This window comes from Motacilla alba, chromosome 2, assembly GCF_015832195.1.
Source record: "Motacilla alba alba isolate MOTALB_02 chromosome 2, Motacilla_alba_V1.0_pri, whole genome shotgun sequence".
NCBI classification, from domain to species: domain Eukaryota; kingdom Metazoa; phylum Chordata; class Aves; order Passeriformes; family Motacillidae; genus Motacilla; species Motacilla alba.
The window spans coordinates 70,446,917-70,467,090 of NC_052017.1; the positions used below are offsets into that span (position 1 = coordinate 70,446,917).

The 20,174-nt window shown below is 46.3% G+C and overlaps 1 protein-coding gene across 4 annotated transcripts in view; it reads left to right on the plus strand.

Moving 5' to 3' along the window:
- Positions 1-2,063: 2,063 nt before the first annotated feature.
- Positions 2,064-20,174, plus strand: part of RNF152 (ring finger protein 152) — a 56,974-nt gene continuing 38,863 nt past the window's right edge. Inside the window, exons 1-2 of one of the 4 annotated variants that reach the window (XM_038128247.1) lie at positions 2,064-2,382; positions 15,090-15,197. The gene's annotated coding sequence lies outside the window, so the exon portion shown is untranslated. The other 3 variants (XM_038128245.1, XM_038128244.1, XM_038128249.1) reach the window with 3 other exon arrangements.

Consider the following 20,174-nt stretch of genomic DNA (forward strand, 5'->3'; position numbering starts at 1 on the left):
ACCCCTCACCCTGCCTGACCCAGTGCCAGTGTCCCCAAAACAGAGAGAGGACAGCCTCAAAAGTCAAGCCTGCTCACTCAAGTGATGGAGAGTCTCCCATTTTTGTTTCCCTTGAAGGGATGACCCTGGCCATCACACCTGCCTTTCTGCTCCTCTTTTTATGGGGTGGACTGTTACCTGATGATTACAGCAGCCAGTCCAGGTGACCCCAGCCTCACAGGACTTCTCTGGGGCTTATTTCTGCACAGTGGTGCTGGTTCACCCACAGAGTTTGGGTTGGATGCAGGTCGCTCCCAGTCACCTTTGCACTGCCTGCCCCAACGTGATGCCTCCTGCACTGCAGAACCCGAGGAGATGGCTTTGCCTGCAGATCATCCAGATCAACACAAGCCAAAGCCCATTGGCTTCATAAACAGGAGTACTGAGTCCTTGGCAGCCAATTTAAAAAAGAAGCAGCAACAAAATAAAATAAGCATGGGGCTTCTGTGCCAGCTGAGGCCAGAGAGCTGGTTGGAATAACTTCCTCAAGAAGCTTCCTCAGTGAGCTCTGCAGAGACAGATCAGTCATGGTGCTTGACGCCTACAGCCAAGTCTTCCTCCGGGTTTCCCTGGCTCCACCTCAATTCACTTTAATATCGTCTGGGATAAATGAGAAGAGAATTTGGCCTTTGCTGTCATTTGCATTTTTTATCTGCACAGTATATTAAGGACACTAAGTAATGAGCTCACACTAAGGCCTGTGAGGGAAGTGAGGTGTTATCACACTATCTTTTTAGGGGAGCCAAAGAAGGTAAAAGAATTGCCCAAGGCCAAAGAGTATCAAGTTCTGACTATGTGTGAGTCCTGGACTCCTAAAGCTTTGTCCCAATGGCAGGGTCTCAGTTCATCCTCATAGTGTCTTTACCCACAAATTCTCCATGAATTAAAGCATCTGGGTTCTTTGCAAATGCAGCCTGATGCTTCCTTTAACATCGTCCTTAACCTCAAGCAAGAGCTTGAAACTTGCCCCGATCAAAGGCTGCATTTTGACAGTTCAGGTGCAATTAAATGTCAGTATCAAGTAGGGTGTCTGCAGTTCATTATTAAACCTATGCTGAAGCACTGGCAAAAAACTAGAGGCACAGCACTTCCTTGCAGATCATGTAGTTAGATGTCTAAATGGGTACCCTTGCAGGCAGGAAATTGTGCTTGAGCCATTGGAGGCTTGGGCACAGCCCAGCTGACACCAAATAGCCAACCACTCCTACAACAATAGGGAATTCATTTCACAAATAAGGAATAGGTCTCTCCTCTTGCTGAAAGAGAGCCAGGGGCGAACATTCAATAAAATATTTCTTTAATCATGGACTAGATAAAAGGGAGCAGACAGCTGCTGGCTTTAAAGCAAGAACATTTGCTGTATCCTTGGTATTTACACTCAAAAGGCTTCTCTTAGAGCAAATATCTGCCTGAGCATGGAAAAGCAAGATCACATTTGCTCTTGAACTCTGTGCTCTGGTGGATTAAAATCGTAAAAGTTTAATCTACTAAAAAAAAACCAAAAAATTCCTCAGCTCATGAAAAAACCACTTTGGCTTCTGTTCTTCTTTTGTAAGGGACATTCAAACACGTTCAACTACAAGAGAGAATTGATGACAACTCTGTGAATCCAGGTCAGCATTTTTGTGGTGTTTACAAGACGTGTTTGGACACTGAAGTGACAGGTAAGGTTCCCTCTGAAAGAAATACTTCAGCTGCTCCATGGTTGCCCTGTCCACTGTTGTTTTTCCTTGTCTCTCATCAGAAAATAATAATTTGTACTATCTCGTGAAAGTAATGAATATCTTTTGTCTTTTGCTGTCACCTCTCTTCCTGCTGAACTGCGGGTGTTACAGCCACTACTGGTGTATGAAGGCTAAAACTCAATAGCAAGCTCAAGTCAGATTTAAGGAAATGAGTCAATGAGCAGAACAGGAAGGAAACACACCAATTTAAACCTAGAAAACCACATAATATGGGAGTTAATACATTTCTTTGTACTGTGAAACTGGGAGTATAAACTTTCAGGCGCAGTGGCTGTGACAGGCAAGTTCCCACTCTGTCTCAAGTCAAAACATATTCATTACAAAAAGATCAAATTGGCATAAGGCAGTGCTGTCTGTAAATATTGAAACATCAATTGCCTGAATGGGCTTGCTGAAATGCTACCATGAGCAATGTGTTTGTCAACATTACTGCAGGGGAAAGCGAGCCAAATTAATGACAACTGCCAAAAAAGTAGAGCAAAAAAGGTATACTTTCCCCTGTGTGTCAGAAGCTGGATGTATGCCAGGCTCTGTCAGGATGTGAAAGAAAACGTGCTCAGAGGCTGACGAGTCCCACAACAAGTCTTCATTTCCTGCTGTAAGTATTTTCCTCTTTATATTTACATTTGTGTTTATATTTGGCCATGTGTAAGGGATGGTGATAAGGATAGGTCCATTATTTTGTGGAGCAAGGAGGAAGACAGGACTGCTAGAAACATCTGTTAATTTGGATTTGGAGCCTTGAGGCCACTTCCTCTTCTCATTGTACCAGAACCAGCCGTAGGAGATGAAGGAAACGTCACTGCACTTCATGTCCCAGTGGTACCTTCCATGCAGGGGTTGAAGAAAGCTTGGAAGACTATAAACAAGTTTTTTAATGCACCTGAAGGTAGTTTTTATTCTCTCTGGTTTGCCTATTGTGAAACTGGAGCATTAAAAAGTTGATTTTCAGAGTTTCCTACTGCTCAGCACCTGCATGAAAGGTCAGCATTTCAGAAGCACTACGAGTGCTTATGAGGAACCAAGCTCTTTCTCATAACTTTGAGCAACAGCCACCTCTTTGCTAAAGCTGCCAGTATGCAAATGCTGAGGAAAGTCAGCACTGATGTTGACTGAAGTAGAGTTTGCAGTCTGTTCACAGCACCCGATAGCACCTCCGTTATCACTGTGGTTTTACCCTCCCTAATGACTAATGCACTAGGAATAAATCAGCGACATGCAAACTGCCACATTTTTCAGCATGCACAGGCACCCAGGAAATTTGTGTAATTTTTCTCCTTCTCCCCATCCTGCCCATCTTTCCCTAGAAAACTGTTCCTTAATGGGGAAAATAATTAATGGTGCTGGAAAATGACCCAAATAAAGTATTATGACAGAGATGTCTCCAAAGACCAGCTTCAGGCACCCTACTGCTTGGGCAATGGGGTGAACAGGAATTTGTATCTAAAGGCTTGGTCTGTGAATAAGAGATTCGGTTGCTCACATCAGTGTTTTGTCTCATGGCATCTCTGGGCAGGGAAGAAGCAGTGTTTCTGTGACCCATGATCGTGCCACATTTATCCCAGGTGTAAATGAAGAGTTGGAGCCACAGTTGTTGAAATTGAGTCAGTGACAGCAAATTTCACCTGGTGTTTCTGGTATTATTTTAGAACCAGTGACCCAAATTGTAGCACACAAACTGCGATGTATTTATTACATAAACATATATAAATTTTGGACAGCTACAATACAGTGTGTACTCCTGCTGCTGTTTTGACAGTCTTAGCTCAGTGAAACTACTAATTGAACTTTCAGTGCTGAAAATAATACAGCCATATGTGTAACTGCAGTGTGTACTTCATAAATGAGATGGTGCCACCATAAACTGTGAAAATAATGCAGCTGTACAAAATTAGAGTGATGAATGTGCATTGGCCTGCAATTCTACTGTGCAAGCCAAAGCTGGTACCAAACTCCCTCAAAACCACGGGCGTTTAAACAAGCTTTATAGGGCAGTAACTGCTTACTCTGCAATTTCATGTGTGGGATACAATGCTGGTATTTTTTTTTTCCCTTTTCATCCAAAATTTTCTACTTTGATGACATCTCTGTTATGATGGTCGTCCTCCAACATAGGTAGGCTTTGCTTCAGTGTTGGAGAAAACCACCCATTCCAGGCTACGACCAACTGCTGTGGGCTAGGAGCTGCCAGATGGAGGGGAGATGAGAAATGGGACCAAGCAAAGTATGGCAATGGGGTGAAGAGGAATTTGGTTTTGCTGCCTTGTCCTTCTAAGCACAGAGAAAATCTTCAGTTTAGCGGGTTGCCACCATCACAGGCCCCCCTCCCCCTTCCCCTGCACACAGGTCCTCAAACAAAGGGCAAGTTAGAACGGGACAAACAAAGACCTAGGCTATCAAGGGCTGAGAGCAGAAAGACGAGGAACATGAATACACGCAAATGACACCCAAGTAAAGAGACAAAGGACTGGGAGTGATTCCTGATGACTCAGAGGAGGGAGAGGATGAGGAGGCAAAGACCATGATTACTATCAGCTTCTGGAGGGAACATCCCAGCCACATCCCAGGCTATCACATGGTGCCCGGAGGGAAGAAGCCAGGAGAGACGTTGAGGGCTGGTTAGTGAGTGAAACACCTCTTTGTAGTCACAGGGAAGCCTGGCCGAGACTGCTGGGACATTATCTAGAGAAGACAATGGTGATGAAACAGGTTAGAGGTTATTGTGGTGGTTTTTGTTTTGTTTTGTTTTGTTTTGTTAAATAATTCTTTTACTAAAACTATCTGCAGCTGCTACAGTATTGCAACATTAAAAGATGAAGGTTTAGCGCAAATTAGATCTCGAGCCAGTGTGAGTACTCTGCTGGCTGTTTCCTGAAAGAGGCACACTCGGGATAAGGGTAGTTCAGCCATCAGCAGATAAACAGAGATTTGACAACTTCCAGACCCAGAGCAATCGCTGCAGGCGAGGGTGCATCACTGGGGGGTGACTGTCGCTGTTTATCGATCTTGATAAGCATGAAGAAACATCTGTGGACAAGTAGCAGCCATGGCTATTAAACGGAGACTCTCCCTCTGATAGTACTCCACAAAAAAAACCCCAAACCCCTACATCCCAGAAGTGATTAGCAGCATGTGAGAGTTGTGTAGGAAACCCCGGCGAATCCATATGCACAGCCCTATGCCACAGCACACTTTTCTTGCCTAAGCTTACAGGTGGCAGAATGGAAGGAGATGGTGCACTACATGTACTCAGCAGAAAAAGATCACACCTCACAAACAGTCAGAATAACCTTGCTCTGTAAATATTCACTATTTTAAGTTTCATTTTTCATGCTGTGGCAACACCCATTGCACCCCCTCTGCCTTAAAATAGCATTCACAAGAACCAACCCGCTGGTGAGGCTGTGCTGGGGCTTCAGCTGCAGACATGACTACATAGCATCAGCTCCAAAGAGAGGTTTGTCATGCTGCCATCAGCACTTTCTTGTTATATGGGATGTCTGGACAGGTAGGACTTTGGCATTAGGCTCTGGCAAGCAGCAACCTGCAAGTGCAGCTTTTTCCAGAGCTCAGAAGTAATTCAATGCGAGGCAAGGATTGGCTGCACTGAGAGAAGCAGGACCAAGACACCAGAGGTGGGCTCCTCCTCACCTCAGATTTGTAGCTTAGTCCCTCCTTGTCCAGTCGAGCACTTCTGCCAAAAGCCACCTGGCAGTCTCCTAGAGCCGCCATTGCACATCACAGAAGTTTTCCTCATAAATTAAAGGATAGAACCAGCTGGCTGGGGCTGGATCTGGATCTGGATCTGGATCTGGATGGAGCAGGATGCTGTTATTTATAAGACAGCAAGGATGAGGAAGATGGTTAAAGAGTTCAGGCCGAAGAATACACTTCACAGCAGCAGGGAAGGAGTTTGCCATGAGGTGGAAAGAATAAAATAAAATCCTAGCATTGAGAATTATGCTTCCTTATCTAACTTTGATAAAGCCACAATGAACAACAAGATTGAAACTATCTGGGCCAGTGAGTGTCCTGTGGAGAGCAGGCCAATTTGCCTAAGGCAGCTATGATGAGTAGGAAAGGTGACATCTCAAGCAAGAAAAGGTTTTGCTGAATTTGGTCCCTCTCATGATTCCATTCAGGCATTGCATGAAAGATGCTGATCCTGAGTTCAAAGCCTGCAGACCACTTGATTTTTCCACTTCTGATATAGTGCAGTAGATAATCTGTGTTTTCTCATCTGTCACCAGCACCACTGGTGTAAAAACATATTCAGAGAAAGCAAAACACTTCTGACTTTGAGTTCTGCTACACATAGGCAAATCTTTGTTAAAGTTGGGAAGATAATGATGAAAGGAAACATTGCAGAGAAAAGAGTAAGATAAAAGAGGCTTGGAGGTCCGCAAAGTATTGCGGAGTTGCATCAGAATGGTTTTAAAAGAAGATTAAAAGAAAGAAATTAGTAGGAAATTAAGAAATGGAGAGGAGAAACTTTCAGGTAAGGAGAAAACCACAGTTTAGGCTTTAAAGGAAGAGAGACAGGAAGAGAACAACCCATGATAAAAACTAAAACCAGAAATGGTTGAAAGGGAATCACAGCTTTAGAGGGAGAGCATGAAGAAAGCTGTGTAATATTAGGCCTAACAAAATGTATTTTATTTATTCATAGTTCTTCTGTATTATTTTTTGCTGGCAGCTGCTGAGGGTCCCATTGCTGCACATTCCCCTCCCTCCATGGAGGGCAGCCAAGCACTTTTCTTTGAGGATGATGAATGTGCAAAACAGTATTGAACGCTTCAACTTTAAACAAAGCACTTTCCAAAGCTCCCTTCTGCTTTGGGCAGCCAAACTTGAGTCTCCCTGGTGGAAACCTGGCAACTTCCATGAGCTCCTTTTGCAGATTGGTCCATTATTAATGCTGAAATATAGATACTGGGATTGAAATAAATGAGAATCAGGCAAACTTTCCTTGCAGAAACGAGAAACGTATTTTACTTCCTTCTTGCATGTCCTGTGCTCACTCCTTGCAGATAGGTGGGTGGGAATGTCAGCTCTCCTAGATTTAGAGCAGCTTCTGTATGGGACCCTCCAAATCCTGCCATAATCAATGTAAACTCCACCACTCACTTCAATGGGACTTGGTGTGGCCCTGCAAGGCTCACAGCCCTGAAAGTCACACCCACCTGCACCCAGTGGCCTCTTCAGAGAATCTGAAAAAATTGGGAAAGTTGTGAGGTTGAAAAACAGCCTATTCTTTCTAATTCTTTTCCTGAGTAAGCCTTTTCCAAGCCTAAAAAGTGTTGAAAAGAAAAGCCTTTCTCACAGGTAATTTTTATTCAGCCCAAACAGCAACATAGTAAATTTTTCAAAAGCTTTAAGGGTCTAAGTCCCGTCTGACTTCAGAAATAAGAGGTAGTTTTTTGCCCTTCAGCCACATCTCTAAGGAGGTCTGTACTCCTTTAAGGAAGGTATGAAAATAGGGTTCTGAACACCTCTTTTCAAATCAGAGTTAAATGTAAGAGCTACCATGTTGCAGGACTGACATTAGACTTGGATTTAGGCAAGTCCTTGCAGCCCACAGGTCTGAACTGGGAGTTCTGCACTTATTTTCTGGCAGCAATTTCACATGAGATACGAGCAGTGCTGTTCTACACAAACATGCTTAACTGGAGCTCTGGAAGAGTGAGTACTAATGAGACTGCTCTATGAACTTAATAAGAAGCTTATTCTCTCAGACCATAAGCAGGCCATTTGAAAAAACACCTAGTAACTGAGTGAGGCTGGGAAAAGACTGTTTTGAAGCTCTGCAACTGCAGAAGTTCCCTAAGAATCATCTTGAATTCGGCAAGGCAGGAGATGGGAGCCCATGTGGACATGGAACAGCAGCTGTAGTCCCCCAGACTTTGGACACGCTGACATAGGTTTGAATGTGTCTGCCTTGGCTGGTGTGTCCTGAAGACATTTGCTTGCAGAAATAAATTTCAAATTAGACACCACTGAAATTCCCCAAGCTTCTTCCAGGGATGTAAGGACTGCAGGATGAAGCCCTGAATGAAAGACTGCTGTGCAAGGTTATCATCAACCAGTGTAGTTTGACCAGGCACCTCTGGCAGGGACAGCATTGGTTTAGATTTATTTCATGGCTACCAGCAATGCCTTCCCGTCTGCGAGGCACAGACAGGATGCTTTCATTTTCAGCAGCCCCAATAAAACAAACAAAAAAAAATTACTTCATATATTCATGTACTTAACTAGCCATACTGTCTATCCCAGGAAATCCGTAGGGTTTCCTGAAGAGCTCTGCTACTTAATTCATTGCAAATGGTGGGGAATCTGCAGCTGTAGTGTTAAATGATAAATTATGTAATTTTCAGGAAGTGTCAGGATGAAATGCAGTCACTGCCATGCCAGCACCCAGCACATAAATATCCTAGTGTGCTTGTTTTTCTATGTGTGCTTCAGATTTGACTCTGAAATTCCAGGCCTTGGTTCTCATTCTGTTAACCCTGTGTGAGTAAAATTATTCAGCTGAGGATGCTTCAGAGCAGCTTGTCCTGCAGGTAAGAGCTGGAAAGATCAGCCAGTGGCTTGGAAATGTGTTGTGTAAAAAGTCAAGAAAACAAGTCTGCATAAACATAGAGACTTGCATACCTCACTTTATTTTCTCTGCTAAAGTACACCATGACAGACACAATGTCTGGATGATTGCTGGACTTTGTTGGACATGGGCTGGGTGTTGTGCCTGGGGTAACACAGGGTTTATAACACCAGTCATAGGGTGTAAAGCACCCTGAACCTGGTGACTGGTCCTAATGGTCCTAATGAACTATATCTAAAGTGTTTACACAGTGCAATTTCATCTTCTCAAGGCCTGTAGTGTGAACTGTGGACTCTTACTATCCTAAGGATAATATATCTGGTACTTATGCTAGGCTAGAGAAAATAACCTTTCTTCTACTCAGTTTGCTTTAATTAATGCCAGAGTTGAGTTGCACCACTTTTTTTTTTTTTTTTTTTCCCCATCTTCTGTAACTTGTTGAAACCTTAATCTTTTGGGTCAACATTTTCTGTGCCAGGTGAATACCTCAGTCTGATTCTGGAGGGATGTTTCTGGCTGTTCAGCTCTTTCTATGACATTTTTTCCTGTGAGAAACTGAATGCTTGAAACTAGATTTTCTACATAACATTAATCACTGCCTGGTTGTGATTCCTCTTCCAAAATGCAAGAGCAAAAAGAAAAAAGTGGTGCAACTCAACTCTGGGTCCTGTGAAAAATACCCATATTCAAATTATAAATTCTTGGAAAATTGCAGTTTGCACACTCCTGGCAGAGGCTTCTAAGTGTGGCTGCTGATCTCTTTGATGATTCAGTCTGTGGAGACATGTGCTCTGGTCTGTCTGTGGCTGGAGGGACTGAGTAGGAGGTTTCTGGCAATGCTCTTCTTGGTGCCTCCTGGTACAGCCATGGAGACTTGTGCTCTGTGTCAATGACCTTTTGGATCCCGAGCAATGAGGAGGAAAGGGACCTAGGCTTTATTTGTGGAGTTGGCATTAACAGATGGACTAAAGCAGCCTGCAGTGAAAGACTGGAACTTGAAACTTGGAGTGGAGAAGGTACTTGGGCCTCACTGTAAGAAACCTGGTCTGGGAGTTGAGGTTGGAAACTGAGGCTAGAAACTGCTGGGATGAAATGTGGGTTACAGCTGGACAAGGAAAATGGGGGAGATGGTGCTGAAGAGAAGAAAGTGGCCTATAGGGCTGCAGACCAGGAATGAGGGAACAGGGAGCCTGGGACATGGAACTTGGGTGGTGGCACAGGGGAAGGTGACAGACGAGGTTGGCACTGGAGAGCAGGAAGCTGAGGTTGTGCTTCTGAGATCCCATGCAACTGAAGGGAAGCCCAGGATGCTGTGAAAAGCAGCATGCTCTTGAGTAATAGAAGCATGTGTTTATGGCAGGAAGGACTTGCACAGTCAGCCTTAATTTGGATGTTTTCTAATTTTAAATGCTTATGTTTGAAACCTCAATTTTCTTTTTAATTGAGCTTTTTGTCAGCGATAGGACTACCTGTATTTATTGTGTAAAGCTGGCGCCAAAGGGCTATCCTGATGCTTTAGTATGCAAGTCCTGAACAGTGAAGTAGTTGTTGCACTTAGTAAATTATGATGAAATATCTTCATGCCATTTATTTGTGGTGCTGTTTGTATATGAGGACTGTAATTCTCTTAAAACTCATCTACTTCAGAGGAGAATGAATTAACATGGATGATTGAGGGGCTGTCTAACTAATGGACTTCCAATATAGTTAGTGCCCAGCAACGAATTCAGTGTTGCTTTGGATAACAGAAGAGTTAGGGTTTTTAAAAAAATCAGGCTTTTGTAATTGAAATTCACTGATGTGAAAATATTTTTCACATATATGTTTTCTCCTTTGTTTAATATACAGTGAACTGTTAACTATTAAGAGGATACAGGCATGACTCAGTACAGTAAATAACAAAGATTAGATTCATATAAGTGTATTTTTCTAAACATCGCCTTGTGATGGGATAAGGGGAGAGAAAAGTGCAGCTCTGGAGATCATTGCCAGAGCTTATAAACAACCTCTCCCTTTCATTTTGTGACAGCTGCAGCAGCAGAGACAATATCCAGGACTGTACAGAGAGCAACTGCTGTGGTAGCACCCCTGGTGTGTTTATCCAGCTCTCTGTACTGGCAGTAAATGTTCAAAACGCAGCAGGAGACAGCCCTGAGTGCCCAGCTGATGCTGCCCCTGCTTTGAGCAGGGGGATGAACAGGAGGATCTGCAGAGGTCCCCTTCCACCTCGGTTATGCTGGGCTGACAACATGGGGTAGCACATCTCAGGCACATCCACACATGCTGCCCAGAGGCAGGCGGTGGTGACACTGTGCCAGAGGTGGGACTGTGGTTGGTGGGATACAGGGGCTGTGGCTCCTTCAAGGTGACTCACTGAGAGGAGTCTGGGCCACCGCTTTGAAAGAAGCAAAGGGATGTGTCAGCAGACCCAGGTGGTTCCCAAGATTGGGAGCCTCAGGGGGCTCCTTGCACTGCCTATCTCTGGGCACTAAACTTCAGTACAGGAAGCTCTTCCCCCTATCTTATCTATGGAGGGAGATTAGCCCAGGCAGCAAGAAGGTGACTCAAGAGTATGGATTTCTGCTGTGAATTACCTCCAGGACATCTCCCCTTTGAGTGTAAAGGCAGTCAGCTGGTACTGAAGGAGCAACTTCCCTACCTTTTGTACTTACAGATGTTAAATCACCTCATGGCAGGATGAGAGAGATGGGATTGTTCAGCTTGGAAAAGAGAAGGCTTCAGGATGACCTAGCTTTCCAGTACCTGATGAGAGCCTACAAGAAAGATGGAGAAGGATTTTTACAAGAGCATGTAGTTACAGGACAAGGGGGAATTGGTTCAAAGTAAAAAAGAGTAGGTTTAGATTGGGAATTCGGTGGAAGTTCTTTGTTGTGAGGATGTTGAAGCACTGTAAACAGGTTGCCCAGAGATGCTGTGGAAACCCTGGAAGTGTACAAGGCCAGGCTGGATGGGGCTCCGAGAACCTGGTCTAGTGAAAGGTGTCCCAGCCCATGGCAGGTAGGTTTGGACAAGATGATCTTTAAGGTTCCTTCCAACCCAAACCATTCTATGGTTATATGATTCTATGATTCCATGATTCATTATTAGAGTTATAATTAATAGATAAGCATTTACAAACTGTTGCTATCAGGAGAAAATTATTGATCACATTTCTGTATCCAACCCAAAGACAAAAAGTGGGCTGAATGGCACACTGGTGAATAGAGAATTTGTTGCTCTCTTAGTGTAGGCACATTGACCATCTTCTCCTGCTTGAAGCCTTTAATCCTAATGAAGGGGTGAAGGCTCTCCAGTTAACTTCAGGGTGGAGGTTTTTTCTTTTTCGAGTGGGGCTGGGGTTTCGCAGCAATTTATTAAATGGAGTTACCGCAAATATGCATCCTTTTTACGTGCCTGTTTTCAGGTTAGCGACCTGTAAAAATACTCACTCTGCTGAATCTTTTAAAGCATACAATAAAGCAGAGTTTTATGGAAGAGAACAAGGGAATGTGTATGAGCCTGTCAGATTTCAATGAGCCAAAATGTTCATTGTAATTTTATCACAGGTTATCAATATGGGAAGTGACAATTACCTGTGATCAGCAGAGCTTGAAGCTGTTTCCACCATAGATGCTTTTTTAATCACTATGGGCTGTACTTTTGTCTCACAGTTTTAGGCAACAGCTTTCTGTGAAGCTTTTGTGCAAGGTGTAGGGTTTGACAGGCCTTGACTCAGTAGCAATTTTAGTGGTCAATGTAATTTTCCCCCCTCAGTCCCAGAGCTCTGAGATCATATAAGTCTTCATTTTTTCCCATTGAAAGATGTTACCTGAGCAGGGGATATTATGAAGTTTGGTGAGGTACTGCTGTCTCATGCATTTGTGCTTGCTGGCTGCCAGACTGAAGGGAAAAGAGCTGAACTCTCCCTGCCTCTTGCTTGGGGCGGGGTTCAAAGAATCTTCTTTACCCCATTCCTGCAAAGAAGATTTCTTTGCCCCATTAATGATTTAATACACAACTACAAAAATTAAGGATGTTGCTGTCTGATTTCTTCTCCTCTGCCAACAGTTTCAAAACCAGCTGAAAGGAAACAGGAAGATAGAAGGGTACACAGTGAGGTAATAGAAACTTTGTTTCTCTAGGAAACTGGGCTAAAAAGAGTTCCTAGGTTTTTTAATAACAGAATAAATATTGGAAATATGATTTAAACCTCCAGTGTTGACTCAGAAATGAAAAGGAATGGATCCCCTATGTGCTGATTATTTTTAAAATGCTCACAAGCTCCCATAAAACCATTCGGTTTTATGATTATTTGGTGACTTGTTTCTGGAACTGAAAGTTTGACACTGAGGTCTTACATACATATTGTGCATTAGAGGTCTCTTAGGTGATCATAATGGAGAAACCATGAGTTAGCTACCTTTGTTATGATATCCCAGTGCTACCCCATTACTTGCAGGGATTGCTCCTATTATTTCTGTGAATGATAGGTGTTCCCACCTCCCTAGTACTGGAAGTATGCTTGAGTGAGTGTATCTGATAGCAGTTTGCTCTCATTGACTGTTAGATATGATGTAAAAATTAAAATTATACAAATTGTTAGAAGAATCCAGGTGGGTGAAAAAAATGTCCCCATATCCAACCAGATTGGTGAGAGAATAGCAAAGGGCAGAAGAGCACAGCTGCCTCTGCCTGCCTTTCCTCTGTCTTTAATGCCTCTGGCACTGGATGAACCCTTTTCATCCTTTTTATTCAGGTAGGAACTGAAAAGGGCAGTACCAAAGAACTTGCTGCCTTTTACAAAACCATTTCTTAGTGAAAAGTTTTATCGAAATAAACCACGTGAAGCAATCTGAAGATGAAATCTATTTGTCTTTCTTTTTTCCTTCCCAAGCCTATTGCTGTGAACTTTTCAAGCTTTCCTCCCCAGAGACTTACAGACTCTTCTCGTAACAGATGCAGCCTTGGGGACGATGGCGGCAATCCAGGGATCCTCCTGGGAGAAATTACCTTTTCCTGTTCCCCTCATCTGCCGCATCTCTCTGGTAGCACTTCTGCCAGGAGCTGTGCATGGAATCCATTCAGCAGAGGGAGTCAGATGCTAAAATCTGCAGTAGCCCCTCCAGACCAGGATCTGGTATTTGTGTGTGGGATCTGAAACACTTGATTCTTTGCTGTCTGCTTAACCTGGATGGGGGTGTATGGGGTGAACTGGTCTCAGCTGAGCTGGCTAAACTCTGCTACAATGATACAATCACAGCAGCAATAACAGCAATACCATTGAGTCATTGTGTAAATGCTCTTCAACACTGCACTGTGAGATGGATCTCTGTACAGTGTGTGATCTTTTTCTACGTCTCTGTAGCCCCCCTGTCTTCTGGTGGACATCATTTGCAGAAGGGCTGACCAGTGCAGAGTTGGAGGGACATTTGGTTCCATTTTCTAATGCATTTTCCTCCCTTGAGTCCATGGAGATCTGGTACCATAGCACTGCCTGTAGGAACCAGATGCCACTTGATCTCTGAGAAAGAAAGGGGAAAATGACCCCTGGAAGGGTAGGGACTGGGTGCACAGAGGCATGTAAGGAATTGTGCCTTCCAAACCTGGTGTGTCTCTTCAAAGACAGGATGTTACACAAATGCCTGATGTGAATTTGGCATAAGCACCTTCTTAAATTGTAAAAAAAAAACCAACTGCACAGCCCCCCTCTCCAGCATTTCAAAGGCTTTTTCTGAACAAAATCTGTAGAACATTGAGTGGCCACGGGGGGAAGGTGTTGGTCACATCAGGTGCCATGGGCCAAGCCCACCCCCAGGAGCAGAGGGAAGGATGGCAGGAGGCCCCTGTTCCTTTAAGGGACACCTCAGAAGAAGCAATTTGGATGTTTGCTCTTCAGATTACTCAGCTGGGTAACGGGAGGGGGGAAGGGGAGATCGGTAAAATATTTCACGCAGTCCTTCCAGCTGATCAACAGAGAAGTGAAAGTCAGCTGCATGTGCTAAAATGATGCCTGTGGTGTAAAATACATCGTGAGAGGTCAGAGATGGTAGTGACTAATACTTCAGAGACAGACATGAAGGGGAGACCAGACTCAAACTGATGGCTGAAATTTGACCTATTTGACTTCTCCTGTGTTATCTCAATTATTTCATTAGGAAGTTTTGAATCAAGAAGCACTGTGGGATGCAAAAATCTGCTTCAAACGTTCATTGTGAGAATGGTAATTGAGTTTTAAATATTTATGGCAGAACCTGGAGTTGTACTAGTGAATGCATTATAGACTCTCCCTAGTGGTAAGCCTGGCTTGCTGGAGACTTTGTGCTGCAAATAGCCCCAGTACAGTGAAGAAGGGGGAAAAGAATTTTATTTTCTGAAAATGATTTATTTAGCTGATTCTAGAGGGCTTATTCCTTCCTAGGCAACAGTTTCAGCAGGGAGCTACAGGATATGGGGAGGAGAAGGGTGTTCTATACAAACCTGACACCTGGATAAGCAACAGGTCTGTGTTCACACCATTTGGAACTGTTTGCCCCCAAAAAACATTGGATATGCAAAAAGATGAGGCAATGAGGAGTGAAAGACTCCTGCCTACTGTTGCCATTTGTAGCTCTTACCGCTTGGCATTGCTGATCCCATGTGACACGCTAGGAGGTACATATGCATATTTTCTTTTACTGCTAATGGAAATAGGATTGTTTTCTCTGCAGGGAGAGAAGAAACGAGTCTATGGTCCTGTACTCTGTTGCCAGCATAGGCCTTGGTGCAGTGGATAGAAACGAGGCCTTATTCCCTCGCCTGGCCCTGGGTCTGCTGTGGTAAGACAACACACCGCATGTACACACCACTTTAATGTACACTACCAATACAGCTCTAAGCCTCCAGCTGAGATTAATGGTCCTCAAGTAACTTGAGCCGGATAACCTGCTTGGCGCGGGGTGTCCGGCAGCCCCGCGTTCCCCGCGGGGGCAGCTCCGCAGGGTGCGCGGGGCAGGCGCCGCTCTGTCCCGCCGGGAATGCGCTCAGGTGTAGCTGTCCCTCACCTTGGGCCAGGTGGCACAACACGCTGCAGCTTAAAGCCGCAGAGCCCTTTCTCAGCCCTGAGGAACCGCTGCATCGTCCTTCTCTCCGCTGGCGGGGCCGGGTGGCACCGTGCAGGGCACGGGCTGCCACTGCTGCGAGGCCGCCCCGCTCCGGCCCCCCTGGGCAGCCGGGCCGGCGGCAGCCGCCGCGGAGCAGCGCCCGGCCCCGGCCGGGGCGGGGTGGGGCGCACCGGGGTCCGGGGCGGCTCCGGCGCTCCCCGGCGCCTCGGCCACGCCTCGCTCGGCCCCGCACCCCGGCGGGGCGGGGGGGACGGGGGGCGGCGCCGGCTGCCGGGGCGAAGGCGCCGGCTGCGGCGGCGGGCGCGGGGCTGCCATCCCGCGGGCAGGCACGGCGGCGGCGGCGGATGGCGGCAAGGTCAGTGGGCGCCCGCTGCCCGCCGGCGGGGCTCCCCTCCCGGCCTCCCCCCGGGGCGGCCGGCGATGCTCGCGCGCGGTGGATCCAGCGCCGGGGGCGCCTCTCCCTCCTCCTCTTCCCGGCGGGGAGCGGGGCCGCCGCGGGCGCGGATGCCCCCCGCCACGCCTCCCTCCTTCCCTCCCGCCCGGGCGAGGGGCAGACGCGGGTTTCGTAAGCGCCTGCCCCGGCCGGCCCCGCCGCGCTCGGGTGGCCGCGGCAGAGCGGGGTCCCCCCGGGCGGTGCCGCGACGCGATGCGCGGTGCAGGTGAGCGGCCGAGCAGCGTCCGCCGCCGCGTCCCGGGAGGGCGGCGGGCGCCGAGGTTACTTCGAAAGCCGGCGGGGTCGCGCCTGCATCGCACCAGCGCTGTTGCGAGCGGAGGAGGGTTATCCGTGTGCTCTGCGAGCAAGTAAATCCAGATAACTTAGAGACGGGGCTTGGTGGGGTCCTTTGTTCCAGCGGGAGGTTCGGTGGTGCTTTTGCATTGCTTTGGGTTCGTTTTGGGGTTTTTTGGTTTTTTATTTGGTTGATTTCCCTTCCTTATGCCGGCAGTTAGCGGAGAACATACGCGGTAACTCGGGTGCTGTCATTAAGTGCCAGACATCTCGCCGGGCTTTTAGAAAAAGGCTTTAATTATTTTTTTTAACCAGCCTGGAGGGGAGGCGTGGAGCCCCTCTACCCAGGTAGCGTCCCCGCTGTACGGAGCGGCAGCGCTCAGAGTTCCTTGCGGCGTTAGATGCCGACCCAGCTGAGGTCGAGCTGCCAAAAATGTGATTTACGGACCCTGCCGACATCCGTCACCCAAGCGCTTTGTTCCGATACGCCGTCCGGTGGAGGGACTTCTCCGGGAGCAGCTCTGCCTCTCCTGAAATGTGGATACACAGGATACGTGCACCACGGTGCCAGCCGGCAAGGCATTAAGAGTGTGTGTTTGTGTAATAGGTGTCTTACCCAAAAAAAAAAAAAAACAAACCAAAACGCAAACGGGATTTTGATAAGGTCCCATTAATTGAACTGTAAACATAGTAATTCCTCTGTGCTTGTTTGCACACTGAAAGTCTTCCTTCTCCTCATCGATATGGCCCATGGTTTGTTTTTGTTTGGTTTTTATTTTTGTTTTCAACTAGTATGTTTTAGAGAGTTTTGATACAGATCTACTTAGATTTTTTGTCTGATTTAAGCTGTTGGAAATTACTTGTAGCCTTTCAACTTAGGATGAGTACGAAGGTCCTATTCTCAGCCTTTCTGTACCACAGGCCTTTTTGAAATGCCCAGCGAGTCTGCGCTAATGTAGAGCCTATAGGATGACAACAATAGCAATCTGGGAAAAAAACCTCTTCTGCTGAAAACTCTGTTCTTGGCTATGTAATAGTGTGCGGCTGGATTTCAGCTTCTTACTAGTTGCATGAAAGATGGAACTTAAAAGTAGTCCTGGCTGAGGAGTGCAAAGCTGGGACAGCCTTGTGCTGTTGCTGGCCGTGGCACTGGTGGCACTGGCGTGCCCATGGCTGTTGGGACAGGGCTCTGTGGAAAATTCCCGCTATGCACAAGCTGGCAGTACAGTTAAAAAGCCCAAGCCTCTGGCTCAAAGCTTTGAGGTCTCTCAGAGGGTTTGGACAGCTGGCCAGGTATGTAAGACAAAGTAAAATGATACCTGTTTTTTGCTGCTTTTCTGGGGGAAAGCTGGTTGGGTCGCGCCTGATAGAAATATATTGTGAAGTCTTCTTGAGAGTATTGGTAGTGCTGTGAGATATCCAGATTAGAAATGCCAGGAAGACAATAAATATTATTTTGGCCTTAATATTGTGTGTTTAAGTTATACATGGAAATGCAAGGACTCAGAATGAGCCTCTCGTCCAAAGACCTGCTGTGGCTTAGAGTGCCCAAGGAACGGGCAAGTAGATCCTTCTGGGTGCTGGTCACCCTTCCCCAAGGGGCTCACTTGGTCCTTCAGCTTTGCCAAAATCTGTGGATATGTTTTTGTCATACCTGCTCTTGGCTTCAGTTCAGGGTTCTCACCTTGACCCCTTGATGAACTGGATCAGAAGCTCCATCAGCCACAGTCCAACGGAGGCTTCAGCGCAGGTTTAGCTTCAGTCATGTGAGTTGCCCCAGTGAAATTAGAGGGATTCTTGAAAGCAAGCTTACATATTGAGATTTCAAGCTCAGGGCTGCCTCTCGTAAGCCTGCCAGGGTGTGAACTGCACATCGTTTTTCCTTGCATAGGGCTGAGAACAAATGCCACATCATGTCCGAGTTCCATCCAGAACAGCTGACCATACTTGGGACCAGTACTGGCAGAGTAGGAGCAGTGGTGCTTCTCTGCTGGAGTTTTATGGAGCATTAGTTTGTGCTTGGGGCTTGAAGTCTTGCTGGAAGCTAATGAAGCTTATACTCCTAAATGCTCAAGCCATCCTTTTGAGCAGAATTTAGTTTTCTAAGTCAGTGAAGTATTTTTCAGACTGTGACCTCAATCAGTTGATGGGGCCTGGAGGATACAGGTCTTTGGTATGAATGAATTTAGATGATTCCCTGATCAGTTGACATGACTCTGCTGAAGACCTGGTGATTTGTGGTTCTGACCACATGGCTGTTGACTTTGGGACTTGGCCTAGGGCTATAGCCTTTTTAAGAAAAGTGTCGTGACACTGCCTTTTGTATACCTGTGTTTATTTGTCAGCCAGTTCTGCAGCACCCTTCTGTACACCGAGTAGAAGATATTCAGGCAAGTAATGTCTCTGACTTGAGTGTGGTTATTCAGCTGAGTAAATGGCGTGCAGTCAAAGTTCAAAGCAGCAGATTTTGGGTGTGAGTGCTCTTTTTGTGGAGCATGTGGGAAACTAATTTCCAGAGCCTGGGATCTTGGCATGCCTTAAATTTTCTCCTGTTCTTATGCTTTGCCTCTATCCGGTAGGTGGGTGGGCTGGAAGTCAGATGGAAGGCTGGGCTTTCCTCCCCTTACAGAAAGCAGCTCTTCAGAGAAATTCCACAGCTGTTTCTGAGTCTGTCTGGAGTTGCTTTCTTGCTTTGTCGCTGCTGTTTTCTCCTGCTGTGCCGTGCTCTGCGAAGGGAGCAGAGGAGTCCTTGGAACTGATGCAGCTCCTTAGCATGATCTGTCACACCGAGCGGGTTAGAGGAAACCCTCCCAGCCCTCATCAGTGCAGCCTCTCCCTGCGTCCTGGACTGGCCAGGGCTCGACATTTGCTGGTCTGATTGCAGCAGAGCTGACCCTGCCCTAAAGGCAGCGATGGTGGCCAAGCACCAATAGCATGGGTTAAGGGATGCTGGGGATGGCAAGGAGAAGCATGCTAAGGTCTTCAGGATGAATTCATTTCCAGGCTTGTGAAGGAGAGCTGCTTTCACCCTGAGATCTGAGTTGTAGTCCTTCAGCCCTGACAAAGCATTTCACTGCTTTCAGATGCAAATTCCCTTGCCCTGTTTTTTTCTGCTGCAGAAATTACCCATTCAGAGCAACCTCCAGGTGTAAATAAGTTTGAAATTTGCCCCTTCCTGCTCCAGATGTGTAACATCTGGGTAGTTGCAGAGCTGAACTGTATTGTGCAATGCAGCTCGCAGGCTGGATTGAGTAAGACGTCGTTTTTTGGGATGTAGCAGAACATGGGAACACCACTAATCAAACATCATGATTTTCATCTGGTTTTATTTTATTCATTTTAACATAGTTTCCCCAGGAAATGAGCACTGTTTGTTTGCTGTTTGGCTAGTTTCAACCAGATTGCACCAATGGTTGACAGTCTGAAAGATCACAAATTTCCCACTTGAGTTTGTTAAGAGTAGCGGGTGGCTGGGAAATCTTTGAAGCAGTGCTCTCTCTGATGACAACTAGACTGCTTACAGCTACTCTCTGTTCTGCCTGGTTATGGCTATCCAGCCAGGCATTGCATGTGTGGTAGTCAAACATGCAGCACCTCTGCAACCCTGGCCAATTTGCAGGGTGTGTGTGGCATCCAGGGCAGCATTGAAGGGAGCTGCAGGGCAGGAGGGCGGAGGATACAGATGTCCCACAGATTAGTCCTGTTTGTTACTCTTCCTTGCAGCATGGCTACCCTTTGGTTTGTCAAACTAGAGCCACATGAGATTTAGGAAGGCTTGTGGGCTGACAGCCACAGCTTGGACAAGCCTGCTTTCTCTGACCTCCAGGACACCTTGGGAGGTGAGCATTGGAGCAAATGGGAATATGCATGCGGGGCAGGACTTAGCAGAGGTGTGTGTGCATGGGCAAGCTCTTTGCATGTGTGCAATGGCACTCTGATAATCTGGTGTTCACTGACTCCAGCCA